The following is a 19,519-nucleotide window of genomic DNA, read 5'->3' on the forward strand; positions in this document are numbered from 1 at the left end:
CCATCCCCTGCAAAGATGGGACCTGACCCATCTGTATATGGCAAGGTAGTTATTTTGTAACCATTTACACACATTCAGTAAGTGTTTTCATATACTTTAAACAGCAGCACACTCAATCTGCACAAGTCGACATGTGTCAACCTTTTCACTCTTATACAAACATAGTTTTTTTAATTATGATAAAAATACATAAACCACATCTAACAGCTACAAGGATGTTTCAGCAATGTTTTAAGGCCATGGCCACTATTTAGTTAAAATGTATTTTTATTAGGCTGTTCATGAAGGTAGACAATTGAGGTAATAGAAAACAATAATTGATGAACAATTAGAATAATTAATTTAATTGGCTTAATCATAGTTGAAAGGCTAGATTATGAGGGCCATATATGTGAAGGGTATGCCACCGTGCACGGACGTACGCTCACGATCGGTGACATACGCTGAGTTTTCCATTGAAAACAGGCGAGACCCGTCCGTGCAAGGTGGCGAACGCTCAGATAGCCGTAAGATGGCGGTGTGAAAATGGACGAGACCCGTCCGTATACGGTGGCGTACGCTCTGTTGTACGCCAGTTGTCGGTGTCTAAGAGGAGATCCGTCCGTGTACGGTGGCGTACGCTCAAGTGTACGCCACTCCCCTTTGTCTGTGTTTGTGGCCGTCCGTATGCGGATGTTTTGTGGGTGGATTTTCGCTCAACGTCCGCGAACGGGAAACGTACGGTGATACGGAACGTACGTACGTTTGGCCGGCCGAACCAGAATAAGGTCCTTAATCTGGCCCTGCCTATAGGACCTGAATGTGAAGGACCGCTAGTTGTGCCATGTACGTCACAATGCAGTAACAGCAATGCGTTAGAATCCAGCAAGCAGATATTCCACGGAAATGTTTGGTTTAGTTTATCTCTTAGTTCCAACATATAAATCACACCACCCACATGACCTGTGCCATCGGAGCCACTAGCCTTTAGTTTGTATTAATACTGAAGAATGATATCAGCGATTCCCATGACCAATATATATGGACTACCACGTTCTGATCCTGCCCTCCGCCAACTGCACTGCAGGTTTTTAAGCGCAAGCACAAATCTTCTTAATACTTTTTACCATTGAATACTTTTGATGCAATAGTCATTTACCATTGCACCGAAAGATTCAATGGTGGAAGTCCAGCAATGTTTTTTGGGGGGAGGGCAAATGTCTGCCTCAAAGGTTTGTATCCATTGGCGCTCCACTGAAGTGTTTTTACAAAAAAAAAAACTTCATTGCCAAAATATGTGCCCAGAAACTGTGCCTTCACCTGATTCCAATAGTCCTAATTTGTATAAAATGTTCAAAATTGTAAGTGCCCACTGGGCACAGTAAAAATATCTGACAGAGCTGGAATTTTGCACAGGTGTAAAGGTGCCCATACATGGTACAATTATTGCACCAGACATGTCTCACCTTATTACAATAAGCTCCATTATGATTTAGTTTCCAGCTGTATTGTTGGATTGGGTACATTTGAGGTTCCCCTCCTGGAGAATGGGGAATTTTATAGTAAACAAAAATACATGGTACAATTATTGTTTGCGTTATGGCAGACATGTCTGTCACGGTTGAAGATTCAGTTGGGGTCGTGTGATGCTCAGGGACTGGAGACGAGGCAGCAGCAGTAGGGTTAAAACGAGCGGGTTTAATAAATGATGTCATACAGGGACTCAAATACTTCTTTGAGAAAAGGGCAGGCAAAATAATAATAAATAGCAATGATAATGATTGCCCAGATAACATTGATGAGGAATATCCAGATTACAATGATGAGGAATGTCCAGAGAAAGAAGTGAAAAGATGGCAACAACAATGGATCCGATGACTGAAGGAATTGTGGAGAATGACTGAGAGCTGAAGATTCTGGAACTGTATTCCTGGGGGTTCCGGAGGCAGAACTGGAGTTAGGAATCCAGGAGGTAGCACGGGTGAGTAGAGTACCCGCCATGACGGCGTGTGACACATGTCCAAAGTCCGGCCCGGGGGCCAATTGCGGCCCGTGATGTCACTTTAAGTGGCCAGCAGCCTCCAGCCGGAAGCAGACTAAGCATTAGAAGCAGGACGCACAGTGCAGGACTGTAGAGGCGGGGCCTACAGCGAGCGCACATTACCTTGTGTGCAGCGGTGAGAGGGTGTCGGCAGCCATGTTTGTATGTGTCCAACCCCGTCCCCCGTCTGGGCTCCACTCCATCTTCCTTCTGCAATATCTGGAATTACACTAAATGGGGGCATAGTGGGGTTCATGCAGGGAGCAGGCTGGGGGAAATACACTGAATGGGGCAGAGTGAGGGACATGCAGAGAAGGGGGAGCAAGCTGGGGTAAATACACTGAATGGGAGCAGAGTGGGGGACAGGCAGAGAAGGGGGAGCAAGCTGGGGGAAATAGATTGAATGGGGGCATAGTGGGGGACATGCAGGGAGCAGGCTGGGGGAAATATACTGAATGGGGCAGAGTGGGGGACATGCAGAGAAGGGGGAGCAGGCTGGGGGAAATGAACTGAATGGGGGCAGAGTGGGGGACATGCAGGGATGCAGAGAAGGGGGGGCAGGCTGGGGGAAATAGATTGAATGGGGGCAGAGTGGGGGACATACAGAGAAAGGGGGAGCAGACATGTACTATTTACTTCAGTCAAGATCTCAGTATCACCCTTCACACTAGAGCAGGTAAGAAAAGTTATTTGTTTAGTCTTCTGATGTGATTCATGGTTCAGGCTGAATTGTCAGCCCCCACACATTTTCACCTCACCGAATCTGGCCCTCTTTGCAAAAAGTTTGGACATCCCTGCGTTATGGACTAGAAAATAAAAAAACACATAAAATATACCATCAACAATGTTTACCATATGTATACAAATGCTGCACATTATTTCTACCTCATAAGTTACAAAAATGTAACATTCTGTCTTCAGTGTCTCTCACAAGGATTTTATTTTCAATGTACCTGTCCAGCAAGTCTCCCCAGCTGTGATATTAGCCGGCCCAGTTGCCACAGAGGCTAGCATTACTGTGTCACTGAGGTGATGAACTCAATTCCTGACCCGGATGTAATAAAGTTTTATTGTCATTGTGTATGTGTATTTATTTAACTATTTGTGCTACTGTGGGACTACAAGTGGTTCTCCAAGTCCCTGCATGTGGTGCAGGCTTTCTGGGACTCATAGTTCCACAGCAGTATACAATAGTTTTTCTATCTTTTTACACCAATTATCAGCTCAATGCCCACCGCCAAGGGGCATCGAGGATAGCCCCGGCTTCAGCATGGTCAGGTAAGTTCTGGAGGGGGGGGGGCCTTCTTTGGGGGGGTCCCCACTCCCCCAGGACCCCTGCCCATGCTGACCGGTCAGGGGGTGAATGCTTTGGTCGGGGGCCTTGTATAAAAAGCCTCCCCCCCCCTGGCTGTGGCATTACCCTGCTGGCTGGTTGGGCCCGGTGCTGGTTCTTGAAATATGGGGGACCCCTAGTCATTTTGTCCCCCGTATTTTGGGAACCAGGCCGGCTCTTGACAAATTGAAAAAATATGAAACGATATAAAATTTCGCGCTCCAGATCAGCTGGAGAACCAATCACAATCAAGTGACCCCACACCAGAGAAATAGACAAGTTGGATGATGTGTCTTAAGGTGCCCACAGACGCTACAATTGTACTGTGCTATGCGTTTTTGTCTGTACAATGGTTCTATACAATTTTTCTTCCAGCTTGCTATGAGATGTGCACTTGGTTGCATGCGATGCGATGTGATGAACCCATGTTTGTAATGTTAAATTTCAGATGTAGTCTAAAAAGTACGTGCAGCACGTACTTTTTTAGACATACAATTTTAGACATACAGCATCGCACAAGCCCATAATCACCATCCAATAATTGTACATAAGATGCAATTTGTGCTTAAAAAGTACAAAACGCATTCGATAATTGTAGCGTCTGTGGGCACCTTAAGACACATACAGTAGTGTTTGGATCTCCTGCGCTCTGTAATACAGTACATAAGGGTGACTATAACAACCCTATCTATGGAGGAAGGGTTCCTCTTCTCCGCCTTTAGAATGCATGCAGTTATACTTCAACAGTATAAGGAGGGTGTTGTCTATGTTCCCTTCACCACTTCATCAGAATAGGGGAAAGATACCATACATCCCTTTTAGGCCCTTGAGTCTGGTGCTGGTTTTATAAAATCCTGGGGACCCCTATTTGTTCAGCCCCGTGATTTTGTGAAACCAGGACCGGCTCTTTGAGCCTGGGGCTGGTTATGCTCAAGAGGGGGGACCCCACGCCGTTTTTTTTTTTTTTTTTACTTTTTTTTCACAAAATCGCACATTATCGCACCATATTGCACTTTTTTGCCGCGAATTCGCATCTCATTAAATTTGCGAATTCACAGCAAAAGTGCGTTTTTTTAAAGGGCGATATAGGGCAATTTTGGACAAAATCACACTTTTAAAAAAAAAAAAATCTAATTTCACTAAATCTCGCACCAGGAGTCTGATATGGCCACTCCAGAACCTACACTTTATTCTGCTGTAGCCAATGACAGGTCGACTTGGCCTTGTGTTTTGGATCATTGTCATGTTGGAACGTCCAAGTATTTCCCATGCGCAGCTTCTGGGTAGGTGCCCATGTTTAGGCAAGAGCTCCAAAGATAATCGGGGTGCAGTCGCCAAAAAACTTCAGACAGCGGGCAATAACAGCGGCACTCACTCGGCTTTTTCAAATAAACCCTGTTTGACATATACCATGACTGGCAGTCTATTTTTTTGAAAAAGCCGAGTGAGTGCCGCTGTTATTGCCCGATGTCTGAAGTTTTTTGGTGCCTGCACCCCAATAATATAGGATTCGTATACAGTGTGCCGGTCTGGAGCTCTTGCCTAAACATGGGCACCTACCAGAGTTATCCATTGATGATACCATTGATGGTGTGAAACCATCTGCAAGGGAACTAACAATGGTTTCACCCGCTGATGGTCATCCCTGTATTATAGTGTAATCAGTTGTGGGCCATTCGGAGCCTGGGGGTGGGGCTTTGCAGGTGTCAGCGTGCGCAGCTAATCTTGGAGAAGAAAAAAAAAATTTGGTAGCTCTGTTTCATCGATGGTGGGAAACCCTCTGTTTCGATGTTAAATATAGTTACCAACAGCCACCCCTTAGGGCCATTCAGGCCAAAACTGGACACACAACTTGCCTGACTTCACAGACATTTCTGCTTGTCACCTCACGAGGGAGTGAGCAGAAATGATGGGTGCATGCAGTGGCACCGAGGGGGGATCTGATGCTTTTTAACTTGTCCCAGGTCACTCTCCCCCCTCACTGTTGCTGGGCATTGGGAGATAGAGAGAACATGCTGCAGCACAGCCTCTCTCTCCTGCAGCACAGTGCTGTGTGCTGAGATGGGGAGAGAGGCAGCTGCAGCGGCAGCCTGTCCTCTTTTCCTCAGCCGCTGCACCCTACAAATTTTTGTTTTGTTTACAGGGATGTGACCACGCCCCTCCCATAGGCCACACCCCTTATTTTTACTGGGGCCAGGTAGAGCTGTCGGCGCCTGTGACCGTTGTGCTTGATCAGTGCAGCAAATTAATTGCTCCATCAGTCGCTCATTACTTAGCGGTGCATGGAAAATTACTTAATTGCCCTTTCTGTGTGGAGTTTGCATTTTACCCCTGATTTTCTATGGGTTTCCTCCCACACTAAAACAGCATTTACAGGCATTATAGGTGTATATTTACTAAGTTGGGAGTTCTATTGAAAATGGGATGTTGCCCATAGCAACCAATCAGAATCCATCTATTATCTTCTAGAAGGTGCTAAATAAATAAGAAATACAACCTAATTGATTGCTATGGGCAACATTCCATATTAAATAAAACTCCCATCTTAGCAAACGTACCTCCTATTGTGTACATTGTCCATGTATTAGTAAACACACCTTCCAACATTGGAGGGAGGGACATTTGTGCATGCCTTCCAAAATATAGGGTGTGGCCTTGCAATCAGGGGGCATGACCTTTGATCACAGTACTCCTACGAGGCCACACCCCCGGTCTCGCCACTGTGGGGGCATGGCCAGCACTCTTAGAACTCCTGGCCATGACCCCCAGCCCTGCTGTGTCAGTGATTAGCGTCTATTCCCAGGGGGATGTAGGGGGGTTTGTGACTCCCAACTGCCCCCTTCCCACCACGGGACAGTCCCAGAAAAACGAGACTGCGAAAATCCGGACAGTTGGGTAGGTATGTGTAAAGCTGGGTACACACTATCCGATTTTCATGAATGATATCACTGTACATATCGTTCAGGCTGTACCCATTATCTCGCTAATGATGCGCACTCCCTCAGATCGTTAACGATAACCCTGATCGTCTGAACCTGCAGTCCAATCTGGCGATATTGTCAATGACTGGTAGTTCCGTGGGGTTCCCGCTGACATCACCGAACAATAGCGTACAGTGTTTTCATACAGGTCGTTCCTTTTTTTTTATAGTTCCTATATTGCAGGGATGGGGAACCTTTGGCACTCCAGCTGTTGTTGAACTACACATCCCAGCATGCCCTGCTACAGTTTTGCTTTATGGCCATGCTAACACTGTAGCAAAGCATTCTGGGATGTGTAGTTCAACAACAGCTGGAGGGCCAAATGTTCCCCATCCCTGCTAAATTGTATGGTGTGTACAGGGCATAAGCCCCACCGGTGCAGGGGCTGATGGGAATGATTGGAACATTCCCCAGAAGGCACTGCAGAATAGGTGCGAGCCTAATAAATAACAGATTCATCTTTATTACTATACATTGATCACATACTGCACTTTTCTTTGTACTTCAGACCCCCCCCCCCCCCCCAAAGGGAGAAAAATAAAATAGATCCCATGGTAACCTCACCTCTGTCTCACACCCCCATTTCCCCTGATCTCCCCCTCTTGATCCCTCTCTCTCTCCACTTCTCTCTTTACTTTACTTTTCCTGACTTTACATCCGGGTTTTTTCCCTAGGCAATGAAAGCCTAATCACACCCCGTTCCTTAGGCAAAGTGAAATAAATCCGCCGCACCGACACGTCAAGTAGTGCGCTCTTTCCTTCTCCTTCCTCCCCCTCCTTGGGTGGGGGGACCCGTCGCTCCCCGCGACCGCACCGGGCCGGGGTTTCTCCGCGGCGGGGGTAAAAGCTCCCGGCCAGCCAACTTGCCGGTGCGGTTTGGCTGGCGGGCGCTCTCTTCCCCGAGTCCCATCACAATTTCCTTCCCCCCCCTCTTCTCCCTCCGCTCGCTCGCCGGCCGCTCGGGTCCTTTTTTTTTTTTTTTTCCCCTTCCTTCTCCCTACGTCACGGGAGCCTGGAAGAGAGAGAGCGCGCGCGCGCCCGCCACCGCTCCGGCGGCGGATAGGACCTCGCGGGAGCGCGCCTGGGCTGAGGGGAGGGGGAGAGAGAGTGCGGCGGAGGGATCCAGCTCCGGGTGCACTGCGGCTCGGGGAGGGAGAGAGTTCTTCTTTTGCCATCACTTTCTCTTTATTTATTTATTTGCCCCCCCTTTGCCCGGCCGGGGGCAATTAATTCTCCTTTTGCCGCTTCCCCCCCCCCTTACTCTGTTCTTATCCCCCCCTACCCCACCTCCCCCCCCCCCTATCCGTTCTCTCCTTCCCCCCCACCTCCTTCTCCTGGAAGGGGGCAGAGGGCTGGTAGTTGAGGGGGGTGCCCCCCGTGTTATTTACCCCCAGCCGGTGGGGGCCGGGGGGGCAGTGAGGGAAGATGTGGCGGTGACAGCCTCTCCCCCCTCCCCTGAAAGAAGAGGAGGAAAAGAGAAGAAAGAAACAAGAAGAGGAGGAGGAGGAGTGGGGAGCAGTCCCGGCGACCCCCCACCCCCCGGAGCGGGGCACCCCTGCAGCAGGTGTGGGTCTGGGGGGTGCTAGGCTGGGGGCCCTAAGGCCGGGTGGGCACAGGGGCTGGGGGTGGTGGGGGGAGTGGGAGCTGGAAGTTGTGAGTGAGTAGTGAGGCTGAGCAGGCCCGGGAGCCGGGGAGTGTGGTGCTGAGGGGACAGCTGAGCACTGGGGGTCTCTCACACTCACAGGAGAGTCACTTGCCTGAGTGAGGTGAGGGGGGCACAGCACCCAGCACTAGTGTAAGTTAGTAAGGGGGGGGGGTGTTGTGATGAGTGTGACACTGATTTAAAGTGATGAATAAGCACAACTCTGATGATTGTGACTACGTTATAACCTGAGTGTGAGTGCACACTTACTAACTGCACCTCTCCTGCATCCCCCCCCCTTTCCCAAATGCACTTCATGTGGGATAGCTGCACAGATCTCCTGTAGTGATGTTGTACTGTTCCTCTGCACAATCTGCTTTGTGCATCATGTGTATGGGGAGTCTGCATGGGCTTGCAGTGCAAAGCTGACTAGGCGGCGTGTGGTGGGACTACACATCCCAGCAACTCCTTACAGCAGTCTTATGCTTGTGCCATTGGTAGTGTTGGGGGTTATGGAAAGTGCGACGGTTGTGTTTGTTTTTGTGTGTTGTCCCTAATAAGTGACAATGATGTATCAAGTGTGTGTGTGTGTCTCAATGACAGAACATAACTTTTGTGAGTAATGACAACACCCATATTACAATAGACAGGTACTTGTTAATTACTTTCCTTCTAATATCATTATTGTTCGGTCTTACACTGCTCCAGAAAATGATCCCACATGATGATATTATTATTATTATCCGTTATTTTATTTATATGGCGTTACAAGGGGTCTGCAGCACTGAGCAAAGTACATTAGCCAATCACTGACTTATAGTACCCAAATATTTTAAATGCCGTCATCACGTATTCTGTGCGCTCATTTGCACTCCATTTATAATGTCAATATCACTAACGGTGCGATTGTCCGATGCCTTTGTAACTTTTTAGTTCAAAACGCGTCGCTTGTCGTTGACATCACACAGTGTTACTTTTGGCTTGCGAATTGCGCTCACGGGGGGTTCATGTCGCAAGCCAACAAAGTTTGTGCAGCCTGTACTTTTTGTACTAGATCACATCGCATCTAGTTCAAATCGCACACTGTTGTAGTGCGTCACATGTGATGCGATCTAGTTCAAAACGTACCATGTGTGTGTGGGCACCTTTTAATGCCATGTTTGGACTTTTGTTATATCAGTATGGCCCATCAAGCCTTGACTTGCAGTTTTGTTATATTTGTAGTACCTTGTTTATAAGGCAGACTGTGATTCTGTTACATAGAATTGTCTCTTCCATTGATTACATTACATGCACTTAATTTACTACTGTGATTAAAGGTTCCCACACTGTGTGCTGTGACACCCTGGGGTGTCCCGGGGCAGTTGGTGGTCCAGGATCAATTCAAATTATTTATGGTCAATGTAATAGGCAAAACCAGTAGGTAAGGCTGCCAATCATAAACTATATGTACAATTGGGATTGGTATGGAATCTCGGCGGTCAAAATCCCGACGCCGGAATTCTGATAAGGGGGGGGGCATCGGATTGCCCCCCCCCCCTTGCGTGCTCTCTGCGCTCGCCACACTAATTTATTCTCCCTGTATGGGTGTCGTGGACACCCACAGAGGGACAAAGTGCCGGGATTTCGGCGGGTCAGGATTTTGACCGCTGGGATTCCGACCTCCGGGAAAGTGACTGGATCCCATACAAACAGACGCAAATGGTGTTCCTCACCACATAACTAAACCTAACGACAACATATAAACACAACGATAACCTATAAACTCAATCTACTTCGTTTTGTATAATTTTTGGCTTAGGGCTTGCCGTGAAAAAAGTCTTACAACTAGGATGCCGTGATTCCAAAAAGTTTGGGAGCCACTGGTGTAGCTCCTTTGAAAGTTAAAGGGCCACCCAGTAGGGCTGCAAAGTGTATCAGTTGGCCTTCACTGATACAGGAGAAATAATAAGTAATAATAACAATATTTATTAATATCGTTACTCTTTAAGATACAGTTTATAAAGAGTTCATAGTTTGTGTATGTTGCGGCTGCAGGATGTGTGCGGCAGTGAGCACCCTTCATAGAGTAAAGAGAAAGTGGCAAAGTTTTGTGGTTTGCGGCATGTCATACTGTATAAGTGACTTGGCTGACACAACACATGAGATTGTTATAGTGCGACGTTATCCTAAAGTTTTGTTGTTCTTGTGATCGTCTAATCATGCCTGAATATTTGATCGGAACTGAATTATTTGTGTGCGATTTTTTTTTTTTAATATCTTTGTTGCGGGGTGACTTGTATTTCTGGAAAGTGGATCCATTCACTAGTGGAAGATGAGTGTAATTTGTACTTATTTCTGAACATAAATCTTCTCATATATCTCAGTGCATCTGTAAATATTTGTTGAATGTGTGAATTGTATCATTTGCTGGTTTACCGGACAGTATGTACAATTGCATCTAATGCTCTTTTGCTTAAAGCAGTGATAGGCAACTGGATACACATTATAGGCCACATTATGTGACCCATTTAACCTCCTGCAGGACTGTAAAGTAAATTAATAAATGTAATCCAGGAAAAAGGCAAAATGACTGTAATATGTCAGCAGGAATTTAGCAAAACAAGCACCACAACAAAAATGACTACAAAAGTACTGGGGGCCGCAGGTGAAGGTTTCAAGGGTACTTATATGTTAGTTGGGCGCCCACTAAGCTATTTGGTTAGTTTTCTACGTCCCCTCGCGGGGCTCGCTACACTATATAAAATCAACTCCATGCCGACATGGATAGTGGGGGTATGAGCGTACTAAATACGGGTTTCCGACAGTCGGGATCCCGACAGTCATTTACCCGACGTCGGGATCCCGACTGTCAAAACGCTGACAGCCGGGTGCCCGATGGACACCCGCTATTTTCCCTCGTGGGGGTCCACGACCCCCATAGAGGGAGAATAGAATAGGTGGCGAGCGTAGCTGTCCGAAAGGGGCTTTTTTGCACTTGCCATGCTGTCTGTGTCCGGACAGTCAGGATCCCGACTGTCGGAGTCACATACCACACCCCTAAATAGAGTGGGCGCCCAACTAACATATAAGTACCGTTTCAAGCTCCATGTTTGGCCCTGGGGGTCTGCCAGTAGTGTCACCCATCACTGGTTTAAGGGGACATGACTATGTGTTTTTCAAAAACGTATCTGCGGTGGTCATTATTTTGTGTATTAAGCAGTGTGTGTGTGTGTCTGCTATAAAGTATTACACATGACCTGTAGTGACCTATATAAAAACACTTAGCCACGGTGAATTTATCTCTCCCCCTTTTTTTTTTTTGCACTCATGATAACTTCTGGATTATTCTGTGTATATGTAATAATTTTTCTGTACATTCTCCTTCGCTTTGGTAGGTCAAATTGGCTCATGGCAAAAATTGACCCTAGGGTATGTTTGTGTCTAGGGCAGACTAGATGGGCCAAGTGGTTCTTCTCCGCTGTCACATTCTGGGCCAGATGTATCCAGCTTCAAAACGTGATAAAATGGAGAGTGATAAACAGCCAGCCAATCAGCTCCTACCTGCTATGTTACGGAATGGATTTTGAAAAACGACAGGTAGGAGCTGGTTGTCACTCTCTATTTTATCATGTTCTGAAGGTTGATACATCTGGCCCTCTGTGTTTCTAAAGCCCTATACACACTAGAGGATATTGTGAAGACCATTTCCGAGTGATCTTTCACTTTGACGTTCCCGGGCGTCGTTAAGGACCGTTGATGTCTGTTGAACCATGCAGGTCAGTTTGGCGATCTAGCCAAATGTCCTGCATGTTCGGCGAGTCCCGGTGACGCCACTGAATGACATTGTTTACCGATATCATTCAGTGTGTGTGCTCAATATCGTCTGGCCATGGCTGATATTAACTATAGCAGGCATGTCCAACCTGCGGCCCTCCAGCTGTTGTGAAACAATACATCCCAGCATGCCTTGCAATAGTTTTAGCATTCCCTAATAGCAATACCATGGCAAGGCATGCTGGGATGTGTAGTTTCACAACAGCTGGAGGGCCGCAGGTTGGATATGCCTGAACTATAGTATCCTGGACCCACGTCGTCTAGTGTGTACGGGGCTTAACAAAAGTTTGTAAAAGGATATGCTGATGCCAGTCTATGCTTGTATCAAATTGACTCATAGTAGTTTCAGAGTACCTAATCTTTATAACTGAGAAAGAACTGGTTGCAACTTTTGTTTTCGCAAGGGTCCTTAAAAGTAATATGTCAGCACATATTTTCCCCGTACTTGTGTGGGTTTCCTCCGGGTATTCCAGTTTCCTCCCACAATCCAAAAATATACTGGTTAGGTTAATTGGCTCTCAGCAAAAGTAACCCTAGAATGCCTGTGTGCGCATGTGGTAGGGAATATAGATTGTAAGCTCCACTGGGGCAGGGACTGATGTGAATGTTCAAACGTTCTCTGTACAGCTCTGCGGAATATGTGTGCGCTATATAAGAAACTGGTAATAAATAATACATACGATACACTAGCCTTTATGCTATTGTCTGATATCTGACTTCAGTGTTGGTGTTTTAGACTTTATGAGCTGTTTACGTGAAGTTGCTAATAGGCATCACGGTGATCGGCAAATAAACCTCCTCCAACTAGTCTTGGTCCCAGCCGATATTGTGTTGCTCTTCTCCTTGATAAAATCAAAGAACTCCTGTGATTTTAGTTGTCCACATTTGGTTGTCGCTCTCATGTATCACAACAATGTATTCATCAGTCAGCTCGCTAGCACAGTTTTGCCCTCGCTGTGGATATTTCCAATGTTGTCTTATTTTCTGTGTCCCCCTCCCTCCTCCTGCAATCACAGCTGCCATTCTCTAACACTCAGGAAGGCCTGATGCTTCCTCCACCCCCTCACACTTTACAGGGGTCTGTAGAGGACATGTGCCGAATAACGGCTCACGTTCTGAGGGGCTTTGTGTGACGAGAACCTGACATTCCCTAATTTCAATGAAGAGACTTGCGATTGGCCTTTGTGAGGCTGAATTGTCAGTGGCTGGGATTTGTGCTGGAAGCATGCAGTTGTTCGGCTGCAGGAAATATTAAGTGATGTTGAGGTCTAGAGCTAGGCAATTAAGCTCGTTCTAGATGTAACTGCGGGGAGTTTGCACTTATCTGTTTCCCCGACACGTTGATGAATAGAAGTATATACACTCCGTGCCGTTCACCGAGTGTACGGCGCAATGCCATTTATTTATGTTTGTGTATTTTTGCGGTTCAGGCATGCTAATTGTTGTTACATTTGTTAGGCCTAAGCCTACCTCCCTGACAACTTTACTACGGTACAGTGTGAAGCTTTTCATTGGCGGCAGTGTATTTCCGCACACTGCAATCCATCTGGCCCACCGAGGGCTTCGAAGGGACAGGTGGCTAAGAAGTCCGTCCGAGAGCTTGTTATTTACTTACTGGCAGGGAAATGAATTTGATGTGTTTCAGTGCTGGGAGTGGCTGCAGTCTTTTGTCTTTTTCCATGTTTGATCTGTGTAGCATCAGTACGTATGCTCGAGCATGTGTAGAAGGATGCTAATGCATGCCAGGCACTGTACAGGACATTCTGTTATGTTAGCACATTTGGTAGACTGAGACTGTTTTGCTGTAGTTTTTTTTTTCCCTATCAGATGATGAAAGTGCTCAGAGGCCTTGCACATCACAGGGGAAACGGCAAGTAACTGTTCACGGCTGTTCTCCCAGCGTTATCCATTGCTCCAATGCAATCCGTGTAATGTCCACTTATTTATTTTTCATTTAAAATAAAATGTCAGTTTTTTTCATTTCGTTGGTACGGAATACGCAGTCTTTTTATTTTTATTGTACACGAATAAGCAGAAATCGAACTTTATTACTTGCACTTGTAAATTTCACAATTTTACTTAATAAAGTATTAATTAGTGATAACTGATAATGCATCACTGTATATAGGGCCTAATTCATTCCGGTTGACTCGCAAAATCTCTCTCTAAAGGGGAAAACCATGTGCACTGCAGGTGGGGCAGATGTAATTTATAGATTGTAAGCTTGCAGCAGGGCCCTCTTACCTCCAAGTCTGTCTGTGGTTACCAAGTTTGTTTTATCGCTGTCAACAATAGTAAAGCGCAGCGGAATCTGCTGCGCTATATAAGACGCTGTAACGGTATCTGCTGCGCTATATAAGACACTGTAACGGAATCTGCTGCGCTATATAAGACTCTGTACCGGAATCTGCTGCGCTATATAAGACACTGTAACGGAATCTGCTGCGCTATATAAGACACTGTAACGGAATCTGCTGCGCTATATAAGACGCTGTAATGGAATCTGCTGCGCTATATAAGACACTGTAACGGAATCTGCTGCGCTATATAAGACGCTGTAACGGAATCTGCTGCGCTATATAATACACTGTAACGGAATCTGCTGCACTATATAAGACACTGTAACGGAATCTGCTGCGCTATATAAGACAATATAACGGAATCTGCTGCACTATATAAGACACTGTAACGGAATCTGCTGCGCTATATAAGACTCTGTACCAGAATCTGCTGCGCTATATAAGACTCTGTACCGGAATCTGCTGTGCTATATAAGACTCTGTACCGGAATCTGCTGCGCTGTATAAGACGCTGTAACGGAATCTGCTGCGCTGTATAAGACGCTGTCACGGAATCTGCTGCGCTGTATAAGACGCTGTAACGGAATCTGCTGCGCTATATAAGACGCTGCAACGGAATCTGCTGCGCTATATAAGACGCTGCAACGGAATCTGCTGCGCTATATAAGACGCTGTAACGGAATCTGCTGCGCTATATAAGACGCTGTAACGGAATCTGCTGCGCTATATAAGACGCTGTAACGGAATCTGCTGCGCTATATAAGACGCTGTAACGGAATCTGCTGCGCTATATAAGACGCTGTAACGGAATCTGCTGCGCTATATAAGACGATGTAACGGAATCTGCTGCGCTATATAAGACGCTGTAAACAAATAATAAATATGTGCAGAGAGAGTTACATTTGGGTGGGGTACGATCAAACTGAAATCTAAATTGCAGTGTAAAAATCAAGCAGCCAGTATCTATCCTGCACAGAAACAAAATAACTCACCCAAATGAAACTCTCTCTGCACATGTTACATCAGCCCCAAATGCAGGGCAGCATGGGACAGGTTTGTCCTGCCCCAGCAAAACCCACCACAGAGCTGTGGGCCACCTCCCCCTCCTGTCGCTCTCCCTCCCCCTCATCTCTGCTCCGGCGATTGTACGCCGGAGCTCCTGGGCCATGCCGCTGCCCCAGCTGCCGACTTATAAAAGGTGGCGGGCTCAAGGATGTCCCCCCCCCAAGCCGCATGGAACATCCCCGAGCCTGCCCCCCTCGGGGGGGGGGGGGGGATGGTTGCTCGGACAGGTGATGCGCCAGTGGTGCACAGCTGCAGGAACCACTGGCGAACACCTTCATCTTAGTGGTATGCCTGGAAATTTTCCGGGACAGCCCGCTGCGGCAGCCGAGCCAGGAAAATTTCCGGGCATACCACTAAAGAAGGAGTTTGCTTTTGCGAGCCAACCTGAATCATCCCCATACATACACTTATTTGAGTCTACAAAAAGATCACTCTGCACTCCTGTACATCGCTCGCAAACCAGCAAAATACAATACTTGTGTCTCAAAGACAGAATGCTTTTTATTTTATTTATTTTTTTAAAGGATGTTCTTATTTTTTTGTTTGAGGACAGCATTTTGGGATTTGCAGGTATTTCCATATATTTTTGATAGCCATGGCGCTCCTTGGGTATCTGACCGGAGGTGTGCAAACGTACACAAGACGCATTTGCCAAACCGCTCAATGATCTGTTCTAACTACAGCCAACTGATTTACCACAGGCAAAACACAATGGTTTTACCTAGTGAGTATTTGCATTGAACGATTGCATACAGCTAAGTAAAATACAGTCGGTGTCCTATGGGTACAAGGTTCAATGCCAACTAATGACTGAATTCTAGCGCAACAGAGAATGGCGTTTCTTGTGAACTTAGCATATACTATGGTTGTGTCTAGATCCACTTCTGTTTTTTTGACCAGGATGTGATGTCAGGTGAGGGCGGAAGTTGTTAGATGCCCTCACAGCGGTTTTTATTTTATTTGTAATTTACGTAGGTGTAGGTTATTTTTATTTTAGCTGGATTGTACCCTCGCAGTCTCGTTTTGCTCGTCATGCTTCGGGCATGATGGCACGCTTCACTCGCCTCATGATTTATACACCCCCTCCCCCCCCCTCCAGGTATACGTGGACACAGTGCATGATGGGAAAAGTGAAGAAAAAAAACCAGAAGTGCTTCTAGCCGCAACCCAAATTCCAATACCATAAATGCATGTACAGTCATCATGTCTCAATATAGTGCATGCGATGCAATTCGATTTTTAATTGTACAGGCACCCTGATGGGTGCTTACAATATTAAATGCACCCCCATTGTCAACGCCACCCCCACTATCAACGCCAACCCGAAGTGTGGCGAGCGGTGGCGGTACGCGTCCTCCGACCTTTTCATACCCCCACTATCCACGTCAGCGTGGAGTTGATTTTAGATAGTGTGGCGAGCGCAGCGAGGGGACACGGATTACTTAACATGTATTATGTATCCCCTCGCGGGGCTCGCTGCGCTCGCCACACTGTCTAAAATCATCTCCATGCCGATGTGGACAGTGGGGGTATGAAAAGGTCGGAGGACGCGTACCGCCGCCCCTCGCGGGCTCGCTGCGCTCGCCATGCATCGGGTTGGTGTTGATAGTGGGGGTGGCGTTGCCAATGTGGGGGCATTTAACATTGTAAGCACCCATCGGGGTGCTTGTACAATTAAAAATCGCATCGCATGCCGTTTGCTGCCATGCGATGCTATGCGATATTTTATTGTACAAGCACTCCTGTTAATTTGACAGATATATGGCATCACACACCATTAAGTATGGCATGCGATGGGCGCCGTGCTAGGAAACTGCTATTAAAAATAGTGCTGGGGTCATGGGTTTGAAAAATAACTATAGCCATGTCTGTGTGTAGTTTACATGTTCTCCCCATGGGTTTCCTTGGTGTGATATAATTTCCAAATGATGACTGCTGACTAGAATAGTTATTGAGAATTTAGCATGTACACTCCAATGAGCGAGGGACTACTGTGAATGACAAATATTCTGAACGCTACTCCAAATGGTAGTGCTATATAAATAAGTGTTCATATTAGTACAGACCCTAACATACAGTAACTGATAAGTACTATCCCATGCCATAGTGTATAGTATTTACACAAGTACCCAAATTGGGAGAGGAAGGGTGAACATTCTGTTGGAATTTGGCCTTAAGTGATTCCAGTCTTACGCTGACCATATCACATTACACTGGTTTCCCTTCCTTACCAGGACTATCATTTCCTGAAGAGGGAGATTACATACAATGTAGTAACAGAGAAGAGAAAGTGTGATGTGAAGGGGGTTAGCTGTAAATTTGGGTATGGGTCATTGGATGGACACCTCATGCCTAAAGGTGCATACATACGGATAGATTTGACAAAAGATCTGGCCGTTCCCGACCGATTGAAACGACCAATCGCTCAAATCATTCCGTGTGTATGAACGATATATCGGACGAAGCGCGTACCCGCCGGTCGTTGGTAGAGGTCGCTGATCTTTCCTGCATGCAGAAAGATCAGCGACCAATCGTTAACGATGTGTACCAATCGTTTCATGTGTATGCACGATGAACGATTTGGTAAGGCTGATTGACTGGCTCCCTCTCCCTCCACCATCGTTAAAGATCAATCCTTCATGTGTAATCTGTTGTTCAGTCGTTCATCATTTGTCACCAATCGTTTGTGCAGGAGGTTCAGAGGATTTTTTTAACAAGATTGAATCGTTGGCCAAATCTATCCGTATGTACACACCTTTAGGTCGACACACGTATTAGGTTGACAACGGCAAGGGCGACATGTGTATTTCACTTTTTTTGTCTGGACTGTAGACACAGTCTACACACGTAGCGACACTGCTGAGCAAGGCTACGTTTATCGCAAATTTCTTTTCACCTGCTCTGAGCAGGTGACAAGTTGGGAAAATTCCTATTTGTTTAGGAAAATGTCCAGACTTGGTGCTGAGCCTCTTGGCCACCCCCCTTAATGACCATTTAGTCACTTTGAAGGTTTAAATTTTTTTTTTTTTAAATTAGACCATAATGAGATTTTTTGTGGTGAAAAAGTGCAAAGTGATAGAAACTGGGTATAAGGTAAATTTTTGAGGTACTTTATGGGGGGGGGGGGGGGGGGGGCAAGTGTTGTTGTGGTGTTTTTTTTTTTTTTTTTTTTTTTTTTTTTAGGCTTGCAAGTAGTTCAGTTGTTTTTGCTTGTGTTTTTAAGTGCCTCTTTAATCGACCCAAATATGTATATTTACACCCATTATCAGGCACCAAATTTTATGAGGGCATTTATTTTACATGAAAAAGCTTGCTTTTTATCTTTTGTTTTAGTGTTTTTTTTTTTTTTTTTTTTAAATGCATATTGCAGCCATTTTACACATTCAAAGCCCCTCAAATCTTTTTATTATGCTTCTATGTCACTTTGTCATTTTTTTTGGGGTACTTTTCAACTGTTCACATCACAGATCACCCTTGTTTGCAATTTTCAAGTAGGATAGGTAAAAAAAAAAACGGGATTCCGCATACCCGCGATAAGTATTTTTTTGAGCAATAGGTGAGATTACTTTACCTGTCATTGCAGTTATTCGGATACCCCCACAGCCCCGATCATTAATAAATATACTCCATTCATCGGAACGTCCCTTCTGTTTATTGTCTGTTACATAATAACAGCCAGGTCCAGGCCTGTACATTACACTGAATGCACATTCAAATAGATTATGTAAAAATAAACAAATCTACCACTAGCAATACTACTTAGTCAATAAACAATGTAAAGCAGTACGATAAAACAGATTTCATATACCGCTCATATTTACAGATGGATCTAAATCACTTCATAAGGAATGTATAAAAGTTTTGCGATTTATTTGTTTCGCCCAATGTCACACTAAAATGACTATTATTGGGTCTGATTCAGACCCAGACGCAGAAGTGCCTTGTGCCAGTCTTCTCACAGCGTGGCGTATTGGGGCTAGGGGGTATATTTTTAAAAAACCAAGTCTTTTTGAATAGGACAAAACCCCTTTCAACCTATTCAAGTCTGAAACTGCCATCTTTCTGACGAGGGGTGCCGACCTATTCAAAAAGGCCTGTTTTTTTCCCGACAGGTCGGAATGCTCCAACTTGTCAGAAACCAGGTGGATTGGTGGAATGGCCGCCGCAGCCCATTCACCTGCTTTTGTCGGAAACGCGGTCAAATCCAATAGGTTTTTGCCCCGTTTCCGACAATCTCAATCCGCCTGATTGAGGCAGGGAGGACAGCGCCGGGGGAGCAGCAGCAGCTCACCCCGAACAACTGGGTCCCACATCGCTCACTTGTAGCCCCGCCGCCTCCCGACACCTCTCACCCAGTCCCGG

The 19,519-nt window shown here is 46.0% G+C and overlaps 1 protein-coding gene across 8 annotated transcripts in view; it reads left to right on the top strand.

Annotated features, from left to right (window-relative positions):
• Positions 1-7,362: 7,362 nt before the first annotated feature.
• The window catches only part of PHF21A (PHD finger protein 21A), a 137,007-nt gene continuing 124,850 nt past the window's right edge, over positions 7,363-19,519 (top strand). For 2 of the 8 annotated variants that reach the window (XM_083164512.1, XM_083164510.1), the window contains exon 1: positions 7,372-7,898. The gene's annotated coding sequence lies outside the window, so the exon portion shown is untranslated. Of the gene's footprint in view, positions 7,899-19,519 lie in introns of all 8 variants that reach the window. The other 6 variants (XM_083164508.1, XM_083164509.1, XM_083164506.1 and 3 more) reach the window with 6 other exon arrangements.

Source organism: Crinia signifera, chromosome 11 (assembly GCF_055691185.1).
Source record: "Crinia signifera chromosome 11, ASM5569118v1, whole genome shotgun sequence".
Classification (NCBI taxonomy): domain Eukaryota; kingdom Metazoa; phylum Chordata; class Amphibia; order Anura; family Myobatrachidae; genus Crinia; species Crinia signifera.